At 36.6% G+C, this 25,173-nt stretch overlaps 1 protein-coding gene across 3 annotated transcripts in view; it reads right to left on the reverse strand.

Annotated features, from left to right (window-relative positions):
* HS3ST5 (heparan sulfate-glucosamine 3-sulfotransferase 5) overlaps positions 1–25,173 on the reverse strand; it is a 192,909-nt gene that overhangs the window by 166,351 nt on the left and 1,385 nt on the right. The window contains exon 1 of one of the 3 annotated variants that reach the window (XM_017830371.1): positions 19,826–19,938. The exons of the other annotated variants lie outside the window; for them this stretch is intronic. The gene's annotated coding sequence lies outside the window, so the exon portion shown is untranslated. Of the gene's footprint in view, positions 1–19,825; positions 19,939–25,173 lie in introns of those variants that run through there. 3 annotated transcript variants of the gene reach the window in all.

A 25,173-nucleotide genomic window follows, 5' to 3' on the forward strand; every position in this document is an offset into this window, starting at 1 on the left:
GGAAAAGACTCAACAATTTTAATATAGATATTGATCTTCAACATCTCTTAGAGTGGCATTACTGAGTATTTATAGTTGCAAGATAAAACAGAGTGGGAGAGAGAGAGAACCAGTTCATTAAGGGCATACTCATCCTTTGTTGTCTCCTAAAAAACAACATGAAACACAGCTGCATCATGTATTTTTAGTTCCAGCCCTATTCATATAATTATATGGATGGATTTTTAAACTGTAAATTTGCTGTCATGTATTGCATCATGTAGTTTCTGTATTTCACTGGGGTCATTGTTATATTAACCAAGTGGCAGGTGTGGAAATCAAGCAGAATGCAGAGCTTGTGGTAAGGAGACTGTAGCAGCAGTGTTTCAGAGGGAGCACCAGATGCTCGGATCTTCACAGGCCAGCTGTGACATTCAATAGACAGGAAAGTGTGTGTATCACCCCATTTCCCCCCAAGTCGAGAGCACCACTTAACAACCTTGGGTACATCTGTGCCAAGGACTCTGATAATTCCTGTCCTCTGAAGGGTCAGTAAGGTCACAGGAATCTTCAAATCCATTTTGGTCCATCTTTATGCCATAACGTTGTCATGTTACTGTGCCATATGTACTACCTATCACTCATTTAAAGCTTGGTCTTTTTCATTAATTAGAATTTACAGTGAAAGATCCGATATCCTGCAACAGGTAAGCACTGTTCTGAATAGCCAAACTTAGTTTCTTGGAACATAGTAACATTTCTACAATTATTTTTCCTCAGAGTTGATGAAGAAAATTAAACTATATAAGAAATACATAACTACATAAAATTCAACTACAATAAGAAATGCAGTCTTTTCCAGAGGGCAATGTACATATGATTCTCTATTTGCTACAAATCTAAATAAAAAACAGTCTTTTAATTTGAAATTTTGGAGAAACTATGCAGAATATTAATTAATCAACCTGGAACATAACTAAGACACCAGAGTTTAGCATTCTTGCTCTTGTAAAATGTAGCAAAGTATATTTTTCCTATGACATTAGAGGTTGATGACCTTGAAGAAGAATACCCATATGAATGCAAAACAAAGTGCCATACTAGGGCATTTTTTCATTTGTTCCTTTGGCAGAGTGGGAACCAAACCCAAACCAAATCAAACCAAACCAAACTAAACCAAACCAAACCAAACAAGATAGATGTACTATTAGAAATAATTGCTTCAAAGATCATGGATTTTTTCTTAATTCTTTAATTGCACCTTAATTGAGTAATAATTGGAATTTGATCATGTAATTAATAAAACAAAAGGCTCCTTTCAAACAAAGAACTTCTGGCAGGAGAAAAGGTCCATATAGTAGCTGTTTCTAATATGAGATGTGTGGGAACAAGAGAATAAAAATAATTATTGAAAACATGTATTATATTCATACAGTATATTGATAAAATAGACTGCTCAAATATAGAGAAAAAAAAAAGCCTGGCATTTAAATTCCAAGCATTTTGAAATTATAACAGATCCCACTTTAGCAGTGTAACATATTGCCCAACCATGGTCCCATCTACTCTCATATATTTTCTGAGTTTATTAACACACACATACACACCAGAATTCCATATTTCACAAAGTAGAGCTCTCACTTTCTTTTTTTTTTCTGTTTGTTTCTTTGGTTTTGTTGGGTATTTTATAAAGAAAATCAGTTCTATGGTATTGGTTTTAAAAGTGAGAAAATTGCTTGAATGAGTCATGTTCCGGATATGAACATTTGAAGACATAGTATGTTTGTTCAGGAGAATTTTTTTAATATGAAAGAAACCAGTAATCTTCTCCACCTCCTCCTTTCTTTTTCCCTTTGAGATCTTCATACTTGTTTTGTAGAATTTCAAGCTGAAAGCAAAATCAAGTTCACATCCCAATATTTAATTGAGCTTCAGTTCTGAACTGTAAAAATGGACTAGCAATAACACGTTTCTTCATCAAGATTTATGAAAATTAGTAATTACAATTTTGCAATAGACTTTTGCAAATCACAACAATGCACATTGGAAAAAGCTGATGAGAAAGGCAGGATTTCTATCTTCAAAATAAGGCCTGGACAGCATGAAGGGAATGAGGCATGGGTTCACTGAGTAAACAACAATAAGAAAAAAAAATTTGAAACACTGCTTGTTAGAGAGTCCATTCTAATCATCATACTCAATGAGTCAAGTTTCCTTCAGAAAAAAGTATTGCACACTCATGATACTGAAGTATGAATCATAATGCATCCTTATAAGAAGGCTGAAAATGAAGTGCCCTGGTCGTGATGTTTCCTAACATTTGAGCTCTTGATTTCAAAACCTTCCTATTATTTTCAAGTGTTTGCCATTTGTTATATGGCTGCTTACATGCATACAGCTTGGTTAAAAGGCAAGTTACTGGTTTGACATCATGATCTCTGATTTTCATTTCTTCTGGTTTTGGATGATTAAAGGTTTCTCGAACTACACAACTGAAAGCAGTGGCTATTATTAAAATTGTTCTCCTTTTATATAGACATGCTGTTAGTGCAACCAACAATTACATACATTCTCCATCATTGTAAGATTGTGTAAGATTACACAATACAAAAAGGATTATTAAGAGGGAAAAAATTAGTATACTAATGACTCAATTTGACAGTTTCATTATGTATAATGTGGATAAAAATGATGGAAAACTCCTTTTAAATTACTTCTGCCATGTTCTGAACAAGACCACTGAACCAACCTAGAATAAACTAGCTTGTGTTCTTTCGTAATAAATTTATCATAATGGTGCCTATGTACACAGCCATATATTTTTCTTTTGATACCAAATGTTCAGGACAGTATTTTGATCTAATTAGATTTCATCTAATTATAGTTCATCATGGTTAAAATATAAAATTTATGTCATGGATTAACAGAATAAATTGATTTCTACACTGTTAATTAGAAGTTACATTTACATGATTACGGAAAGTTATATATGAATTACAAAATTAATACTTAATGTTTAAAAAATCCCTTCTACCTATTTCTAAGAGGATGTGTAGATGAGTTAAATTATTAAAAAATATATTTAGGCATTTAAGGTCAACTAATGGATTTCTTGAGGAACATTATAAAAGTAAAAAACAAGTTAATAAGAAGTTAACCATTCATGGCTAAAAAACTCAAACATAAACTTGGAACATCCTAGGGATTCTCCAGCTAATTAGCTCCCTTGTCTTTCTGGCACTGAGACAGAAATCTCCCCCATCCCCCAGGTGCACCTACACTGCAGTCTGGACAGAACTAGAAGCAGGAGTGTCTGGATGTGTGCTGGACAGACCTGATTCCAGGCTGCTGTGGTGCAAAACCATGCATATCCCATCACACCATCATCTTATAGGCAAGAACAACTCCACAGCTAAACAAGAAAGATGTATTTGGGATTTGCTAGGACAGACAAACAAACACAGCCATTCCAACCCAGAAAGAAGAAGATGCCAGTAACTTCATGAAAATAGGCTATTCTGGCCTGCTGCAGACCCAGAGCAGATGACTTTATGGGTCTAGTCAGCTGAAAATGTGCCTGTCCTGGTTGGAGAGAGAAGTTATTCCATGGTGTAGGGCTATCTGACATGTGCTGCTCTGCAGTTAGGTCTGCCCTCAATATTTGGCCAGGAGCAGATTTTTCATCACTAGCTTCTGAGCAGCAAAAAATTATCAGCTCCCCTAGCTTAAGTGGAGCTAAATGGAGCTTTCCATACCAGAAAGAGTGAGAATGTCAACAACAAAATGTTGACAGTCACTTTGCAGGCTGCAGTCAGTCATAGGAGCAGTGGCATATGACACCATGTACTGTGCAGAAACATGCAAAATGATGAAGATCCAGCATTCATCTGTAGGGACAAGCGGGGATTTAATTCCTTCTCAGTGACATAATCATCAGCCCTGTTTGCAGTCAGTACAGGAAGAAAAATAGTCCAGCAATTATTACAGTGGGTGAAGAAAGCCAGAAAAGGAAAGAAAGCATATTTTATTCATTTTTATTTCTTAACGTATGGGGAGTTAAGCTTCTGTGGTAAGTGATAGCCCACTGTCACGTGAGAGTCACACACTATGTAGCTGACTATAAGAAAACGCCTCATTGTGGGGATGGTTTGGTTTTGGATTATTTTAGAGTACTTTAACACATGACAAAAGCAATTTTTTTCTCTTTTCCCGCTTCTATCAAGATTTTGCAGAAATATTAGTTACTTGTGTACAAATGCAGAAGGGTTATAGATGTGCAAAAGAAATTTAAGTACAAAGTTCTGCAAATCAAGGAAGGACACAACTGGATCATTGGCCATCATGACCTTTCTCTGAGTTTAAGACCTCAGATTAATAACTTAGTAAAAATGACATCAAAAGAATAAGAAACACATTGTTTCCTAGTCCTTTTATTCCCCCCCCCTTTTTTTTAACAAAGAACAAAGAAATATGGAATATCTCATGTTTGTATTTAATGTCAATAGAAAGAGAAAAGTCACTTCCATCAGGATAATGTACTTTTATTTCTTTTCCTATTGCACTGAATTCCTCCCTGTAAAGAAAACTCAAGAACAAGCAAGATGAAAATGTAATACCGTTAAAAAAAAACAAAAATTAGGAGTCATCTGGTTTGAGTCTTAATAGTATAAAATTGGAGTCCTTCAAATAGTACTGATTCAAAGACATTATCACTCTGGGAAAGCTTGGCACTATATTACACTTTCAGAAATCCTAGGATGGTAGAAAAACAAGCAACAGGTGGAAAATATGTAAATAAGACTTTTCATCATGTAGTGACTGAACCAAATATCAAAGCCTGGATAGGGCTAATTAGCTACTAAGGCAGCTGTTGAAAATTTGTCCTACCTAAGAATCTCAAAGGGATGCCTACACTGCAGTCATGCTGGGAGCCCAGCTCACATCACACACCAGATCACATAAGGGAGAGCCACCACCACAGGGAGCCTGCTGTCTTCATATGTTTTCACCAGAGGTGGAACCTATCTCAAATCACAGACACCACGTGCAATGGTCAGAGAGAGGTCCATCATCACAGTTTAGTTACTGGTATTGGGGATATTACAGTCTCAAGCTAGGTTTACTGGCTGGTTGTACATTAAAACTCCCTCCTTTGCCACAAGTTCTCTTGAGAAAGTAGCAAATATAATGCAGCCATAACTAGAAGATTGATTTCTTTTCCTCTGTCTCTCTTTCAGTCCAGCCTCAAACTCTGCTTGGTAGATTATGCTTAGTCAGTTGGCACCTACAGGTCCACCTAGCCATACAAGCTATTTTGAACCAAAAGAATCACCGCCTTTTCCTTTGAGATGACACCCTGCCCTTTTTCTGGCATCCTCAAAGCCTTTCAACTCTTTTTCTTGACTACACATGTTCATGTTTATGCCACAGAGAAGGGTGTCCACCCCAGGTCTTCCCCACATGACCACAAATGTTTCTGTGCAGATGAAGAACATCCTCCTCCCCTAGCTGTGGGGGTCATCCTGCTGCTCTGCAAGGTTGGGCAGAGGGGATGGGAGCACACTTTGGGCACCTGAGGGTTTAGACGCTGTGCAAGCACATATGAACTAGCAGGTTTGAGAAGAAAGAAACAAGTAAGAAATGATTCATACAGCGTGTTGTTGGAAAACGTCTGTCTTCATATGGATACTTTTTTTTGCTATAATCCTTAAGGACAGTGAGCACAGGCATGGCTTACCGCTCAGTCATGCTTTGTTCCATACACCATTCTCAAGTGTGACAAGAGGCACGAAGGTACTTCAGAACACACCTCTGAATTATGAATATAAACATTATTGTAGTTATACTCCCCCCCACACACTTCACTTTTCAATGTAGTCAGACTTCAAAACTTAATACAGGATCAGATTATCCCAAAACCTTATAAAGAAACCTATACATCTTGCCCTAGATTTTACTTATACATAGAGTTACTGTCATTGATGCTGCAGAAGCCGTGATTAACTGTTCATATGATAGACTAAATCTTTAGATTTCAAGGTCTTCCAAAAGCAAGGCAGAGGTTTTATGTTTAGTAAGAGCAATGTTCTGATGATGGGACCATGCCTCTCTTACCAGAGTGGGAAGGGGACCTGCAGCATTCTCTTATTTACCCGCACTGTAATAAGCCAATTCTGTGAGTGACTAACTTTGTTAGAAAAGGTAAACAGACAGTTCTCTTATTTTAGATGCAGGAAATTCTTGAAGAATCCTTAGGGTGGACATGGTAAAATTTGCGGGCGGGGGGAGGGTGTCCCATGTTTTTCTTTAAAATCTTTTTTCATGCTTGTGTTCTTTATTTCAGAAATCATTATAACTTGGTTTAATTAGGACATAATTTCCAGTAAAAATAATTTGTTCTAGTTACTGGTCACATGTTCAACTGGCAGGTGTGAAAGCTAATAGATGAAAGAGTTTTATGAAATACTGTCTGTCTTATCAGAGAGAAGTCTGTGGTTTCAATCATATTAAAGTGACAGAAGCTGTTGGCCATTTCTAGTACAGAAATCTCCCTCTTACTAGTGGAGTAGTGCCCTTTTTTACTGAGTATTTGGACACTTTACATCCAATTAGGTATCTTATGTCTCCTTATAAGTAGTTGTGAATACCACATTTTGAAAAACAAAAACGCACAGACATGTAAAAGGAAAGAAAATAAATTCAATAACTCAGCTAGATGAAAACCTAATTTGCTCCAATGTACTTTCTACGTGAATGTCCTGAGTAATGAGTTTTGACAGAAAAATCTAAAAATTTTTATTCCAATTTATACACTGGAAATACTTAAAAATACTTGTATTTTTAAAATTAGTATTAAAAATTGGAGTAGAAATAATGCAACATCATTCCAAAATTCTGTGTCTGTTGAAATATAGTACATGCCTGTATACAAATTGGTTTATATGTGTAAAAGAAGGAAAAGACTGAAATATGAGACTAAGCATTTAATCTCATCTAAGGATGTTCACACTGGCAGAGCCAATGGACATGCTCCTATGAAAATCATGGATGTGATAATGTTCTGAATACATGATCAATTAAAAAAAAAAAGAGTAAATATTTTTATAAGTTAAGAAAGTTTCCTCCTTCCCCCTGTTCATACACTGGAGTGAACATTGTAAAAGGATTTGATAATCAATGGAATAATTAAACTAAAATATAAAGCTTATAAAAAAAAAGAGGTTATGGAATAGGGCAGAGAAATCAACTGTAATAACTTCTGCAATATTTTTTATATATTTTATTATTAACAACATACTTATTTCTCTGAAAAAAATAATAATTTCTCAGGTAATATACTTTTTAAACATAGATCTAGTTTTGGAAAATTAAGTGAGCATTCCAGAGAAATATCATGGATATGAAAGAAATTCAGAGATGATACCGCAAGTCATGCCATAATTTTATGAATTTCTATCACTAGGAAAATTATTTGAATGATGGGATACTGATTATTCTTGGAATTTTTCCTTTTTTAAATTATTTTCAGTTCATATTTCTTCAGAAAGTCTCTTATAGCAGAGAAACGTTTTTCTCAATTGACTGGAAATAAATAAGATGGCTTAGTTTTGTAACAAGGTTCAGGCAGTAAGAAATGGAGCCAGAATCCTTGCACATCATACAGGTGAATTCAGGTTCAGTATACATACAAAGAGGTTTGCAATATGACTATTCACACCTAAAATTAGACTATGTCAAGTAGTAAAATTCAAGTGCCAATCACTTTCTCAAAAAAAAAAAAAAGACAAAATCTAAACTTTGTTTTGTTTGTCATGGTTACAGTTAGAGATTTATGCTTCCATCTCCCCTTTATCCCCTTCCACCTTTATCCCCTCCACCACATGTATATTCCCCTATCCTAACTCCCCACCCCAATCCTCTACTTTTATTTAAAAATAAAAGATAGAACCTTCAGAAAACTACCAGAGAAATGCCAGTGCCAGGTTCCAATAAAAAGTAAAACGTGCTGACACAGATTTTAAGGTTAGGAGGAAAAATATGATAATTTAGTCTGGCCTTTCTCAAAACATAGAGCACAGAAAATTTGGAGGTAATACTTGCAATAAGTTATTTTTACTAAGTTTACATTTTTTGCACAATGCCAGCTTAAGTCTTCTTCACTAGTTGTACTTTTAGTAGGATTTTTCCAAGGTTATCTAGTGATGCTTTAAAGAAAAACATGAAGGTAACAAGAGAAAAAAGGATTTCTTAGTTTCAAATATGCTGACTGTGTCCTATACAAGGTCATTTGACTGCCTATCTCAGATATAGACTCTTCCATTTTCTGTAAGTAATCCACAGGACACATTCTTCTTCAATGAAAAGGTGAAAATGTGCATTAGGACACCCTTCATGCCAAATACAGAGGACAAGAGATCTCTTTCATTCCTTTGAATGCTCAGTATATTCCAAATAATTGCAAAAATATAAAGAGAGCTACATTTATTTATAAACTTAGAAAACAATCTTTTCACTATATACTTTTTGAAAAGCTGGAGCTTGGTCAAATGTCACAGGCATGACCAAATATATTTGGGTGATGGGTTTGGATTTAACTTTTTTAGTTATTCAGCTCTGGAAGTTTCAGTTTTAACAGGCATTGAAAATATTCAAATATATTGCTTTTTAATGATTAACACAATTGTGGAGTTTTTCTTTAGAATTAAAAAGCAAACCCATTTTCTTTGAACTTTCCAGGTACCTACAGCAAGAGGCTGATCATGGAAATTTCAGTTCAGGGACGTTTTCAGAAATTTGTAAGCCCTTCAAAACCTCATGTTGACTCCTCACAGTTATTAAACATAACTAAGGTAGTTAGAAGTGCCTCAATGATGATATTTGTATGGCAGGTGTCACCAAGTGATGCTATCACATACACTGTTCCTGTTCTCTGTGTACATACAAACATTTTGCTTTGGCTATGCCAGGTCCTATGCAAAAGGATTTATCTTGTTCCAGCAGCTTTGCATGAGCAACTAAGGAGTTTGTTAATTACAGGGTCACTTTTTATTGCAAAGCTGACACATAAGAACGAGGTAGGAACTTTGGCCAGTGTCTCACAGAGACAGTCATGGATGTTTTCTGCCCAGGAGAGATATATATTCATTCAGGAACAAGTTACACCTGGGATAGATCTAGATTATCTGTCATTCAGTTCATTCAGCTAAGGGTGCAACTGCAAGGCTCCAAATAGTTGTAACTCTTCATAAGCAAGAGTCACATCAGTGTGCATTCTCCCTGTCTGCTTGCATGTGCGAGAGCTGCATGCTTTAAACTCATGACATATGATATAAAGTTTGAGAGGACTTGAGTTAATTAAAAAAGGTAGTCATAATCTGTTAGGTTTATTATGAAATCTTTAGAGTGACAATACAAAATCATTCTGCAGCAATCCCAAGGACTCCACACAAATGAACTCAGTTGATAATATTTATTGACAGAACAGTGGTATAATCTCATCAATATTTGCAAATTTCAATTACAGGGAGAGCACGAGGCTGTTAAGTAGCCACAGTTTTCCACTATGATTGGAACAAACACCAATTTATTAATTTGTCATCTAATTTTGAAAAGGTGAAAGTGTGATGCTGCTAAGAATGATACATGCTCAAGTAGATTATTTTTGCATAGATATTTTGACATTGAAATTCAGAGCTGAATTCTGGGAGAGAGGAAAGCATAAGAAAGCATAGGTCATTCTTCATATAAATGAAAACTTGAGATGGATCACTAGCATTATGAAAGCAAGTAATACAGTATTCTATTACTCAAGACCTGAATCTGTTGGATAACAATCACAATTGCAGTTCACAAAAAGAGGAATAACTCTATGTGCATTTACCAAGAGGAAGCAAAAGGCAATGAAATTACAATTTGATTTTTTTTTTCTTTTTCAGCAAAGATATCCCCAAATGAGGAAATGGGCTACTAATCAAGCAGAATAATTTGAAAACAGGACCATCCTCATAAGGACTCCAACCAAAACTTTTGAAAGAGGAATCTGAGCATCAAAAGACATAGGGATTTCGTGATATATCTTTAAATCTTCTATACAACTGTAAGCTTATAGACACTAACAATTTATTTACTAAATAATAGTTTATTTGTAGATTATTTCCTTCTGGTTTGTTTTGTAAATAATATAAAGCATTATCATTACTTTCTTCTTTGTATTATTTGGAACATACTTGTACCAAAAGGCTCCTGCAGAGAATCAGAACCATTGTCTACCTCAACTAACAACCAGAAAATCACCCAGTTCATATGGAGGCAATGATTTTTAGACTAGGGCAAGGATAAAATAAACACTCTGAAGCAAACTCTGCCCTCCTTCTACTCAAAAAGCAGAACTGGTGTGTTATGCATCACATATCTAACACAAAAGCAGCCATTCAGTCCCAGAGAGAATAGCTTACAGATATCACTTTCAGGCAGTTTGCTGTTAATCTAAAAATAAGATACACGATCTTAAAAGGCACCAAAGAAGCATTCTAGAAACTCTTTGCTAACTAGCAAAAGACTGGACACATGGCAGAGCTAATAAGCCTTTTCTAACACAAGGTAGATGAGAAGTTGCTAAACCTTCTTCCTAGAGCCTGCTGGGGCATTCAGAAAAGACTGTGACTTGTCCAGGCAGCCAAAGAATCTCTTTTTCTCACAGTCCAGATACAGAGCATGCTGCAAGATTTCACTGTAGCTGCCATCCTAGGCTTTTTACTTCATTCTGCTCCTGGAAGTACAATAGTGAAACACATCTGTTTTGGCATTCTTCATTAGATGTGACAAAAAAAAAAAAAAAAGATTGGAACCACAGCCTCATCACCTATCATGGAAGATGACACTCTGTCTCATCAGGGTGCACAGTCTGAATGGATCTGGACTCACAGTTCCTCAAAGGGAAGATGAATATATTTGATGGCAGCTGGTAGAACAAGGAATATATTGAGCTCATACTTCCTTTCCCTCTGGCTCAGAAAGACCTCCTCCCAAAGGAGAACAGCTCCAGTCAAGCTGAGTAAGATGTGCTGTGAATTAGGAACTGTTTTCAGCTTTTCAAAATCTGATTTCAATACAGAGAACATAGAATGCTTATCATGTCCCTAAAACTGAAAGTAAGAGGTGGTTCAGATAAATTGGAAAGGTACACTTGCTCGAGGCCTTGTTAAAAACTACCTCTGGGTAGCCTTTGTCCCTAATGATCAGGCAGAACAGATGGTTAACGGGTTTCAGTCTCTGCCTGGAAGCAGTGGGGTTTATTTTGTGCCCAAAATCTGGTCCCATTCCATGGCTGGATGCCCACTGCATCTGCGGTTTGGAAAGAGTCTGAGGGTACGGTCAGATCAGAGGAGGTAGGTGGTAGAGGACCAGAGGAGAAGCCCAATAAGTTGAGCTGGACAAGCAAGTAACATCAGATTCAATTTTGCAGTAGGAGAGGCCACAGCAGAAGAAGAAGCTGTGAAACACAGGCTGGGGGGCATGAAGATCACTACATGATGAGAATCAGTAACAATACAAGTCGATCATTGGGAAAAGTAACAGTAATAAGCTAAATAAGAAATACTTACATAAATCTTTCTAAAGACAAAGAGGCAGTAATCTTATTTTTTCTTTATATGCATGTAAGAGAATGTATTAAGGAATATTACTGGTTGGAAAAACAGACCTGTGTCTTTCACCTTGCCTACTTCCAGATTATAAAAGGATCATTTCCTTTATAGGTTTCAAAATAATCCTACATGTTTGAATAGGCAGTCCACTACAAAACCAACAATGCAGAACAGTTAATTCATATGCAAATATTAACAATTACACTAACACAGAACTCACAGAGTTAGCACTGTAGGACCAGATACTCAGATAATGAAAACTAAAATAACTGCTGGTATCTATAAATTCAGAGATTCTTACCCTTCATTTTTATAAATTTCAGCCTGCATATCAGTGTACTGTTAACTGAACTGAGCTCAATATTCTGTATGCAGTCTTTAAGATAATTTTTGAAAAGGCTAGCCTTCTGAGGATAGTTATTTAAAATTCAGAGGGCTGCCCAGAATATCAGAGTAAGTTCAGCATTAGTGTAATTTTTCAACCTGACCCCAGAGGCCTACAAACTAAAATGCCAGCAGATTAAAATGCTTTTTAAGAACCATACTGCACTAAATATATGTATGACAGAGTTTTACTTTGAGTTTTAAGCAGACAGTATCACACTGGAGGTGGCAGCTGAAACAGTCAGGCTAGGACAATTTTGAAGCATGTGTCAAACAGTTGCAGGACCAGGCTAATAGAGAGGTCTCCATCACAGTTAGAGCAGCTTCAAGGTTAGCCTGGGGAGTGGGGTCAGAGTCAGGCCTGCCCCCTGCTGAAAATAGTCAAGAGGAAGGTACAGTTTTGTCCAGAGTAACATCTGTTTTTTCACAGTTTATAGGAAGCTATTGGCATTAATACCACATTGTCACCAAATGTGTCATGATCTTTCTCCCTGAACGTCTCAGCCTAACATCTGTTCAAAGTACCTTTATAAAATAGACTGAAATATTTAATAGGCAATTTATTGCCACAAATTACGATGTTTTGATACTGAGGCAGCCTGCAAAGTGATTTGCAGAGCTGGATCAAAATTGTGGAGCTTTTCCCAAGAAACAGGCTGAGTGAAAAAGCCTCATCTTCAAAAGAAAGACACCTCAAGAAATCTGACTTGTGGTACATTCTGTGTCTGACCCAGATTTGAGACTGGCTACTAGTTCGCTATCCGTTAGCTACTGTGTGATATGAATTTGTTGTCTTCTGGACTGCATGACTTGTATTCACCAACTGAGAGCTACCATCCCTGCAGACAAAACTGAAGATAAAGGCAGAGGCACTAGAGGCGTTACAGCAGGATACAAGGAGCAGGATGCTCTTTAAATCATGAATTACAGTTGTAGATAGAAGACATGCTTCAGACACACACCAAAGAAGCTCCAGGCCAGCTTTAGATCTACTTACTTAACTATTCCTTTTTAAGTATCGCTGATAAATAAGTTAAACTTTTTAGAACACACTCAGGTCTCCTTAATCATTAGATGCTATACCAACTGAAAAAATGCATTTATATTTAGGTAAGAGTATGTACAATATATATTTAAGAATAAAGTAAAAATCAATATGCAGATATATATCATGAATAATCATACAGTATGTTTCTCAAATTTTTACCAGGGATTTTTCAATATCCGTTACTACCCTATTGTTTCTAAATATATTTGTGGAGTTACATCTGGACGTAATTTTCCAAGCATGAAGAATTTTAGGGAACTCAGTGATTTCACTAAAGCAAAGTAAGTGACATATCACCTCAACTTCCAAAGCAAAGCTAAGCTAAAAATCCTGGTATGCTTCATTAAGTTTCAATTTTCTAAAAAAATCTTCACTTTGTTGATCAAGCCAAATAGCTCCTACTGAATAATAAAACTGATATTTGACTATTGCCAATTTATCAGATTCAGATCCTTTTTTCTTTAGGTTGGGTTCATCAAGTTCATTATATATGTGCTTATGCTATAGTTAAATCAGACTCCTTGAAACTCCCTTGAGAGATATTCTAAAGGCATCACTTAGAGAAAGAAATGGCTAAAAAATTTAGATTTGATATTTCTCCCAATTTGAAGCCTCCAAAAGTAATAAATAAATGCAGCTTGCTGGAGCCCAAATTGAAAGCAATGTTAAGAGAAGGCACTGGCACCTCATTACTTTCCCCCTTAGATTCAGTCTTACCACACACTTGGGGTCACAGCATTTGGAGGCAATTATTTTACCATTGGTGAGAAATTATTAGCTCTCTGGTAGTTATCTTTCCCTCAAGAGTACTGCAATTTACATATACAACCCATGAACCACAAAACTGGTATTGAAGGATTATGATGAGATGTAGAATCTCTTCTAGGTAACATTTCAATTTACCCACAACCAGATTAATAGTCGCTATTTTTGAAATTGTGCTATCCTGCAACAGTGAGAATATAAAACCTTGAAAAAGCTCACCAATAAAAGATGAAGAAAGAGTAGAAAAGATGACTTTTCTACTAACTACATCATACTAAGATGAGTAGATGTTGCAAAAGATGCAGTGATGCTAAATACCGAGAAATAAAAAATTCATATCTTAAGATAAGAATTGCTATAAATTAAATGTATTTTCCCCCCACAACTAAATTAAATATTGTTTTTCTTATGCAATTAGTCCACAATCATACAATTACTTATTAGAACTGTATCCAACTATCCTGTGTAAACATAATTTTCAGTTAGCTAAAAAGTCTGTATTTTAAAGCAGAAAGGAGTTTGATTTCTGAGACCACACTCTAAAAGTTTTGTCTTTTTTTTTTTCTGACACACAGAAAACTCAATATTCTAGCAAATAAATATTTTTATCTCCATTTGCATTCTCAGCAAAAATTAGTAATGCAGTGGGTTTCTGTGGCTGGGTTTTGGTATTGGGGGGGCTACAAGGGTGGCTTCTGTTAGAAGCTGCTAGAAGCTTCCCCTGTCCCAGGGGGCCAATGCCAGCTGGCTCCAGGATGGACTTCCTGCCGCTGGCCAAGGCCAAGCCAATTAGGAGCAATAGTAATGCCTCTGTGACAACATATTTAAGAACAAAAGATTGTTGCGCAGAAGAAATTTCAACCAGGGAAGAGCGGAGCAAGAACATGGGAATAACAACCTAGGCACCAAGGTCAGTGAAGAAGGAGGGGGAAGAGTGCTCCAGGTACTGGAGCTGAGGCTCCTGCAGCCCATGGTGCAGACCATGGTGGAGCCGCCGTGCCCCTGCAGCACATGGAGGACCATTGGGGTGCAGAGACCCACCTGAAGCCCATGGAGGAGCCCATGCTGGAGCAGGTGGATGAATGAAAGAAGCTGTGACCCCATGGGAGGCCCAGGATGGAGCAGGGTCCTGCCAGAGACCTGCAGCCTGTGGAGAGGGAAGCCCATGCTGGAGTAGGTTTTTCCCAAGTAGGACTTGCAGAGCCTGTGGGGGACCCACGTCAGTACAGTTCATTTGTGAAGCACTGCACCCCATGGAGGAGTGACCCACGGAACAGCAGTTTGGGAAGAACTGCTGCCCAAGGGACGGACTCACACTGGAGAGGTCCATCAAGGACTGTCTCCCATGGGAGGAACCCCATGGGAGCAGGGGAAGGACTCCTCTCTCTGAGCAGTGGCAGAAACAACAACTGACCATAACCCCCATTCCCTGTCTCCCTGTACCGCTGAGGGGGAGGAGGGAGAACATGGAAGGAAGGAGGGGTGTGGGGAGGGTGTTTTTTAAGACTATTTTATTTCTCACTCTTTGGCTCTTATCCTGTTAATAATAAATGTAAGTACTATCCCCACTTTGAGTCTTGTTTTGCCCATGAAGGTAATCAGTAACTGACCTCTCCCAGCTCTTATCTCTGCTCATGAATTCTTAGCTCCTTTTTTTTCTCTCTACTCTGTCCAGTTGCAGAGGGAGAGTAAGAGAGCAGCTTTAGTGGGTACCTGGTATCCGGTCCGGGTCAACCCACTACGCTTTGAAAAGAAGTGCTTGTACCCTCCCTTTTTTGTACCTCTGAAAAAATAGATTTTTCAATACTTTATAAATTTCTGATAACAAATGCACTGTAAATGGATAATAGCTTTCCTATAACAGCAATTTCTGTATAAAATGAAACCCAACATTATAAGAAATGTAACTATAAATAATGCAGAACACCATTTCCTGAAACATTTTACCACATTCAAATCTTCCACTGCTTTCAGAATATTATTGCATATACCACAGTTAATGACTGTTACAAACAAACATTAAGCCCCCTGTTCACTATTTGCAAAAATGTCATGCTGGGCTGTAGTAGCACCACTTAAATGAGTTAAGTTCATTCCTAAAAAGAAAAGTAAATAAACAATGTCTATGTGTTTGGAACCACACTGACCTAAATAGTACTAGGACTACATCTATGGAAATGAATTAAATAGTGGTAGGGCATGGATTCATGCCCTGGAACTATTTTTTTTTTCTAAAGCATAAAATCTCAGGGCAGTCTCTGACACTTTCATGATCTTGGCTACTTGACTAGCTGTCTCCCAAGGGTTTCCTGGGCACAGCTAGGGCACTAGCCCAGCCTGGGGATTGCTCCCAAGGGACAGACTGGATGCAGCCTGTGCTTGGGAGGCTAAGGGAACTTAACCATATGGAAGTGGCCACGCTTATCTGACCTTCAGGCTAGAGGGAGGCCTTGTATTGTTCAATTTACTTATGAAAATTATAGGCAAGGAGCAGAAACGCAGCTGTAATAGAAAAAACCTCTCAAACATGTAAGCAACAAACATTCCCAAATACTCTCCCAGCAGTCAACATTCCCAATTAATCTCTCATTATTACTGGAATAAAAGAGACAAACCCTGACAAATCTGTTCTCTTGTGTCCCTGGGGGATAAACAGACGTGAGTGGCCACCTTCTGTCTACCACCATGCTGGGGATTTACACTGTTTCTCCATGCTGTGCTTTACATATTGACCCAGTGCACTGGTGCTGATCACACAGCCGAGTCTAGAGGCAAGCTGTCTCGTCCATAAGCACTACTTACTGATCCATGTCAAGTCATATAAACAACACATATTCAACTTAAGGTGCTGAAAAACGGGACTAAGAAAATTCGATTGTTTTCGAGCTGCACACTAAGTCTTTACCTATATTTTAATTCTACCTCCTGAGCCTATATATTGTTCAGTCAGAAGGGATTTCCCTCTTAATGTTGTTAAAAAGACACACGTGATTTCTCAGTCACTACTTTCTTTTGCTATAGCAAAGAGACAATTCCTTTCCTCTTTCTTTCTCTTCTCACCTAATGTCTTCCTCAATGTATTTAGGAATAAAATAATCAACCTTCCATGAAGCAAGTACCTTTGGAAGAAAGCACCTGGAATACTTCCAATACTTCCACTTTATCCATTAGACTAAAACCATGATCTACCCAATGTTGTGTCTGCTCTGAAATGGGTCAAGAAGTATTCTCCCCATCGGGAAAAATGTCTGGAGCTTTTGAAATTCTTTTTTGGAAGTTGCAAAAGGAAGTTTAAAATCTTCAAAGTTTTAGGAAGAAAAAATCTTTAATTTGGGATAAATCAAGAATCTTGTGTCAATATTCTGGGGACTTCTTTCAATCTCTTATTTTTTATTTTTACAAAAAAATCATCTTATAAATTAAGAAAAAATGGAAAATATATCTTTTAATTAATATATGATCACAGTGCACAAAAATATATGAAAATATGTCTTTTCTACGGACAGCTCTGTTTTCAATAAACTCATATGTCTGAAAAATCTAAATTTCAAAGAAATTTCAACCAGGTACAAGTTTTTTCCTGAGAGCTGACTGAAATATCTTCAAAGAAAACATTTTTAGAGTAAAAAGTTTTGATCCATTCTGAAGTGACCTAAGAAAAATTGATTTTTTTTAATTTAATACAGAATATTTTCAAGGTGATGAATAATAAAGAGACATTAATCAGGTATATTTACTTTTTGTAAAAGAGAAAATGGTTTGAAAATTTAGAAACTATTTTTATCACCTTTTCTTATTTCTCCTCTTTTCCTCATTGAAATTCTTTCTTGCTTCCACAAAAACAAAAAAATAGCATAAAAAATAAAATACACACATCAGTAAAAAACTTATATGTTATTTGTTTCTGAAACAAACAAACAAAAAATGTCTAGTTTGCTTTATTAGAGAAGAAGAAAAATGACAAATCGGAATGCCAGATCAATCTTTTCAATCCATTTTTGTTAAAGAAAATAATTTCTGTTCAAGGATAATTCTCATAAGTAAAGCTTCTGCCAGGAAATTCATACTTTGTTGTTTCTTGCTATTAAGTTGTGTAAGGTGGAGGTATACAAAAACTCTGAGGTATCTGCACCATAAATAGTCCCTTTGCTAGCCACCAGGAGGGACACAAAGGCAGTTACAATACTGTAGGTCCAATATATAAGGGAAGAAAGAGTTGTTTGATTTATATTTACCTAGATCTACCTCACTAGTAGCCAGGGAACAGTCCTGAAGGAACTGAAATGACATGTTTTTAGGCACATCAGAATGAAGGTCTGAGTTTCCATTATCTGCAGTTGCACAGTTCAGCTTTTTGAAGCCCATGTTTTTGGCTATACCTGAAAGAAGTGAACTTCATTCTTAAGTCAGATGATTGAATACAGTATACTGAAAGAATAGCTAGCAGTCAGTTGTAACCAGGTTTTTTTCATATGCAAACTGAGAACTTCTAATCCTAGGACAAATTTTTTACTAATTCTCCTCAAATCTTCTTTTCCTCTGAGTGAAAACTCTGTGGTTGGTAAAAAGCTTATCAGTCATATTTTCTTTTGCACAATTATTTGCCAAAAAGATTAGAATAGATTATTTTATACAGATTCTGCATCACCACTCGGGGATGTAATTTTCCACCAAAAGACAAATAAAGACATATTGTTTGACTATACTGATAGATTCTCCACTGACAGACTTTTTTCCCACTGCAAATCTGGTTTACTTTACATTTGAGATTAATCCTTTTACAAGAGGCAGGAATGTGAAATTATAAAGAGAAAGGATTTGCTGCCACCTCTGACATTATTTATACTTATACGCCATTTACGAAGGTGAGGACATACAGCACCAAATTGTCCAACATATTTTCCCCCAAATCTTACTTCTGACATCATGCCAAAGTTAGCTTCACTCACTCCAGTCAACTGTCTTTTCAGCATCAAAAGTTGTTATGAAAAAATGCTATATCTATTTAATGTATTTTAAAAATGCTCCAATAAATACTCCACTGCTCTACTGTCATTTTCCATTTCCCTAAAAGCTTCACATTACATTCACTGATAATCTTTCCTGTTTCTCCAAAGTAAGACTATAGTTGCTTTTTCAAGTCTTAACAGCAAGATCTTAACTGTGATTGCAGATGACACTAGCCTATAGCTGGCAAAATATCTTTCAGATTCATGTTTTTCAGGACATAATGTAGCACTGGCTTCAGACACTTACATGCAGGTTCATTTTGTTTTCTTCCTTTTCAGGATTTGGCTACTTTTTTTTTTTTTTACTTTGACAGCACTGGCTATTATTTATAACCTTGGGTTCAAAACATTCTGCAGGAGAACCATTAGACCCTGCTGTTTTACCTTCAGGAAACAGTTTAACCACTCTCAGCTATTTATTGTGCTGTCATATCTTCCTCTGTAACTTGATGGTCATACAGGAAGAACAACCACCAAATCCCTGCTGGGGTGAGGAAATCAGGCAGTAACAAAGTAGAGCATTACACAGATTTTTGATATTAAAAGAAAAAAAAATATGTATGCACATGTATACACACAGATAAATGTGTATACAAACGCACACAAAATCTGTTAGGGCCATCTGGATTTCCAACAGAAGAAATGGTTATTTTCTGGCTTTAGTCTTCTTTTGAGGCTCCTGTTCTATCGGTATGTCAGCTTTAGTTACTTCTCCTGTGGCCAGAACATGTTAGGTAACTCAAATTTCATAATTTTATTTTTAACCTCAGTTGCACTTATTTTATGTTTTGCTTTTGTCTTAAGGATCTTTCATAAGAGTGCATTTTTTGGCTCCTTGAAAAAAAAAAAACAAAACACATCATATTTTTCATATATCTCTACCATTTCCAACTTTGTTGCTAGGTTTATTCTGGGTTTTACCAAACTCAGCTGTGCCTGTATATCCGGCAAAAGTCATGCCTTCTATAATAGTAAGAGGAAAAATAGAAACAAACCTGTCTGCACAGAATTCAGGATGCAGTGTAAATCCATTTCCACTGATGTAAACTGACTTGTCTCCCATGAGATGCCAGTTTTCTAATGCTGTCATCATAGCAGCAATGTCAGGTTGCAGAGGAAGGTTTTGATGTAGGTTGAAAGTCCATCAGCTAGTGTAGAAAGTTTACATGCTGCTGAGCAAGCTTAAGTACCTGTTGTAGAGGACAAATCCCTTATTTGTTGTTTCACTTTCCACTTAATTCTACATAGGATTAATCATGAATATTAATATTTAATTTCCATAATTCCAAAGAAAAAGGGTGCATATATGTGTATTATAAATTGGTTTATTAAGTCCTTTTACAAATAATTTTTTTTATTCACAGATATTTTTTAATAATTTGTGCTGTTATGTAAAATCCTGTCATCCCTTGATAGACTCTGAATATGTGTTTGATATAATACAGCCTAATAATTTTACTTATGACAGTTCTTTGGAGACTCCAGCAACTGTATGCAGTCAAGATTGTTCAAGCCATTATAATGCAAGATTGTATTACAGTGATTTAAATGCATAAAAGTTCTTTAATGTCCAAAAAGAAATGAATTGATAAACACTGTTCTGTAATGTATTAGGATAAATGTGTTACTTTAATCCCCCAGACAGAGAGCTGTATTTTAAGCAACACTGTTGCAAAAAATACAATCCATAAGGACTGTGAGCATTGGTGTGCAAAAACTACAAGAATTATCTATTTATTTATTTTTTTATTTATTAGTGTGAAACATGCTGTATCAACTCAGGTACCTTAAAAAGCTTTAAACATGTTTGGGGATATGCAACAGTTTAAACATGTGGGAATACCTTCAGTTTGACTTCTTGAAAAATGTCTGAATTTTACAAAATTGGCTATTAAAGTCTACCTTGCGCAGTGTTAGTTCCTGGGATTATATATAAAGTTCATTTTGTAGTAGCCCTTCACTATAAACTTCAACATTTACATGTTATCTTTGTTCTTTTGGATTAGAAATATGAAAGAGCACAGCTGTGCAACTCTTTTTAAAACAGTTAATAGCTTGCAGTACTTCTAAAGTATACAAAACATTAAAAAAAAAAAAAGCAGAAATATTTAAATCTTTTCCCCTGGAAGTTAAATTTGAAGTTGTCTAATGCGGAAAAACATTTTATAACCATGAATTTAAACACTTGAATAAACTTGGGAAAATTATTACTTTTCATGGTCATTGATCACGAAAGCATCTTTGTTCAACAAAATGTGATTAGGTCCCTTTGAGGTCAACAGATGCTTAAGGACTAATATTTATTAAAGGGTTTTGCTGATGTGAATCTTTCTGCAATTACCATTTCATCTGATTGTGTTAACAATGCACAGAAATGCTTGTTTGTTCAGGAAGAAACTTTGTGCTTACAGACTTGTAATACTTCAGAGAGAGAGATTGTGGAGCTAACACAGTATTTATGCAACAGGACAGAAGTACTGTTAAGTGCTATTGCTGGGTTGGGCAAACCAAGAGCACAGATAACAGAGAAAAAGCCAATCTTGGTAATAAATGGTGTCTGGCCATTTCCCTTAAAATATTTTCCTTAAAAGATTGAAAGTTCTGTTCTCATTACTTTTTGTTTAATTTACGTGCATTTGTGTTCTGAACCCCATATGAACTAAACTAGTTTTTCTTGTATATTCATCTTTATTTCATTTAGCTAGTAGCATATCATTTCAGTCTGCGTGCTTTTCTAAGGAAGATCATATTATCAAGGAAATGTCCTGACTGCAGTAAGAGAAAATTGAACACACACACACACACACACACATGCATATACACACACAAAAACAAAGCACAGTTGAGACTAGCCACAGTCCAGTGATTGATATTTTAAGTTGCATGTGACATTCTTTCCTTGTTCGGTTGCACTGTATTTAGATATTGTATGGCTCTCCAGACATGCTATGCATAATTTTACATACCATCTGCTTTACATGCCACGTTCCATATGTACAATGTATAACCTAAACCCAATATTTTGATTGATTTGAGCGACAGTGGAGGCTTTTGTTCTTAAATTGTTGAATAGAAGAATATAGTTCTAAATAAATTATCTGACGAATATGTTCTAGGACTAAAAAACAATAACATTTATTTTGAAAATGTTTTTAAAAGTGTAGTAATGTCAAAATTCAGGTGACTTTTGAGAATCCGACTAATATTGCTTCCTAGATTCAAATACCCAGAGACTTGTAAATACTGGCTATCATTCACTTAACAACCATAGCAATACAAGGGCATAAACATGTTTCAGAGTCAGACCAGGGACAGCAAAAATAGTCTCGAAATAGTAATCCGAATAAAGATGAACAGCACTTATTCCTCAAAACAGGATGAGGTTTATAAAGATGCTACAAGTGAGTAATGGTTATTCAGAATCACACCCTGGAATTTCCCAGTACTTTACTACCTGGCTTCATTCAACCCAGCTTTAAATATTTAAATCTTATATACTCTTCAGTTACAGGTAAGCCTTAAAACCCTAAATTTCTATTTTGAAGATGCTGTCCACAAGAACATATCTGAGTCTCTACATACACAGATGAAGAGTAAGTATTGAAACAGCAAAATGAAAAAAATAATTTCAAAGAATTTCAAACAATGGCTCTCCGACAAACCCAAAGATTTATTCAAATATGTATCCTCAATTTTAGAACTACTGACTCTCTTCATCCAAGAAAACAAAGAGCATTAAGCACTGCTTTGGACACTAAAAAAAGAACCATCACTCTCCTCTCCCCCACCAAAAAAAAAAAATGCTCAAAACCCTTAATATGGAAATGATTACCATATCTTTCACGTTTAAGTTCAAATGGAAGTATTATCAACAAAAATAGGTTGTGGCATTACAATGTGTTAGCAAACAGTAGCTAGAGTGTAAAATAAAGGAAGCAAAAAAGTAGAGTGAACAAAATTTTTCTCCGTGCAATGTCTCATAAAATATGTACCCTTCACTTCCATATAAGGCACATGATAAAAGAAACATTTAAATTCATAGGAAAACTGGAAAGAAACCTATAATATGACAGTTAAAGAATGAAGTGTTTGTCTTGCCTTTGTACGTGCAAGGAGAGAAGAGATAATCAGTGATGCATTTGTCCATTTTGTAGGAGTTTTTTTCCCACTGTAACATGAACATCTTAATCTGTTCACAGTTAAGTATTAGTGACACATTCAGTTCACTTCAATGAGAATTCTACCAAATACCTACTAATAAAGCTGAACAAGAGGTGCAGCACCTCAAATTTTTTTTATCCTTGCCTATTAACACAAACTTGTACTTAAAAGGGAAATATTATTACTGGACCATTACTGAAAAAGGTTATATTTCTTCTTGTATTGGGTTTTGGTAGTGGCAGGGGATACAGGGGTGCTGTCTATGAGAAGCTGCCAGAAGCTTCCTCTATGTCCAACAGGGCCAATGCCAGCCGGCTCCAAGATCTGCGGCTGGCCAAGGCAGGTGAACTATCAACAATGGTGGTAGCACCTCTGGGATAACAGATTTAAGAAGGGAGAAAAAAAACAAACCTGAGCAATAGAAACTGCAGTCAGAGAGAAGAGTGAGAATATGTGAGAGCAATAGCTCTGCAGACACCAAGGTCAGTGAAGAAGGAGGGGGAGGAGGTGTTCCAGGTGCCAGAGCAGAGATTGCCCTGCAGCCCATGGTGAGGCAGCTGTGCTCCTGCAGCCCCTGGAGGTTCATGATGGAGCACAGATCCACCTGTAGTCCATGGAGGACCCCATGCCAGAGCAGGTAGATGTTCAAAGGAGGCTGTGACCCCATGGGAAGCCCATGCTGGAGCGAGCTCTTGGCAGGACCTGTGACCCTGTGGAGAGAGGAGGAGTAGCATCCCACTGTGGGGGACACGCGCTGGAACAGTGTGTACCTGAAGGAGTGCACCTTGCGTATGGGACCCACACTGAAGCAACCCATGAAGAGCTGCAGGCCATGGGAAGGACTCACTGGAGAAGTTCATGAAGGACTATCTCCTATGGGACGAACACCACACTGAAGCAGGGGAAGAGAGTAAGGAGTCCTACTCCTGAGAAGGAAGGAGTGCCAGAGACAGTATGTGATTAACTGACCACAACCTTCATTCCCTATCTCCCCTGCTCCAATGGAGGAGAGGAGGTAGAGAATTAGGGTGTGAAGTTAAGCCTGGGAAGAAGGGGAGTGGAGGGAGGTTGAGCAGGTGTGTGTAGGGGAAAGGTGGCTGTTTAAGATTTATCTTTTATTTCTTGTTATTCTACTCTGGTAATAAATTAAACAAATTGTACCAAGTTGAGTCTGCTTTGCATGTGAAATAACCACTGAGCAATCCCCCTGTCCTTGTCTCAACCTACGAGCTTTTTGATACATTTTCTCTCTCCTGTTCATCTGAGGAGGAGAATGGTAGCAAGGCTTTGGTGAGTTCCAGTCAATGTCACCCCAACACACCTATAATGTAATAATCACATTCTTCATATAGCATATTTCTTATACTTGACAAGTTTTTTATCACATTCAGCATTTTGGGGGTTCTTTCAACACTTAGATTTGAAAATAATTAAGAATCACATTTTCTTTTTTAAGGCATTCCAAGCAATTTACAGTGGTTAGTCAGGTTACAGAAATAAGACTAGCTTTTGCCATTTGAATATCAATACTTTTATTTGGTGCTTCATTATATATCTAACTACTCCCAATCTAAATACTACACTGAACAGAGGACATTCTGTGAACTAGAACTTCCACTTGCTAATGGATTTTTCTTTTTTGCACAAAATCTTCTTTGTAGTCCATATGAATATGGGCATTTTAATTATTAATCAGAAGCATTCTTTCTTATTTGTATCTGTGCTGTGAAAGAGTTCTTAAAATGGGATAAAAAATTAATGTACATTTAGATTTTTCTTCTCTCTAGAGGGAGGGTGTTCATGAGTTAAACGCTTATACAACACCTTTCCTTACAAACTGTACTACATTTCTCTTGTTACTTATCTACTGAGCCTTTCTGGGCCTGATGACAGGCCACTGAAGTCAATGGGAGCCCATCTAATTGTCTCAGTGGTCTCCTTCTGCTTTCAACTTTTTAGTGAGAACAAAGATATACAGCATTGGAAAAGTATAAGGTACTAAGTAATACTTTATAATGTCTGTGGTTAAAGCAATGGGCTTCAGCCCATCTTGGTATCACACACATTAAGAAATCATTCCAAGTGTTTTACCAGTGCAAAGTGGCAATGAAAATCTAGAAGATATTTCTGGCAAAGTGCTGCTAAAGCTCTTCAGTTAAAAACCCTGCCTTTAAAAATTAAG

This window comes from Lepidothrix coronata, unplaced genomic scaffold (genome assembly GCF_001604755.1).
Source record: "Lepidothrix coronata isolate B3197 unplaced genomic scaffold, Lepidothrix_coronata-1.0 Scaffold5, whole genome shotgun sequence".
In the NCBI taxonomy this organism is placed as follows: Eukaryota; Metazoa; Chordata; class Aves; order Passeriformes; family Pipridae; genus Lepidothrix; species Lepidothrix coronata.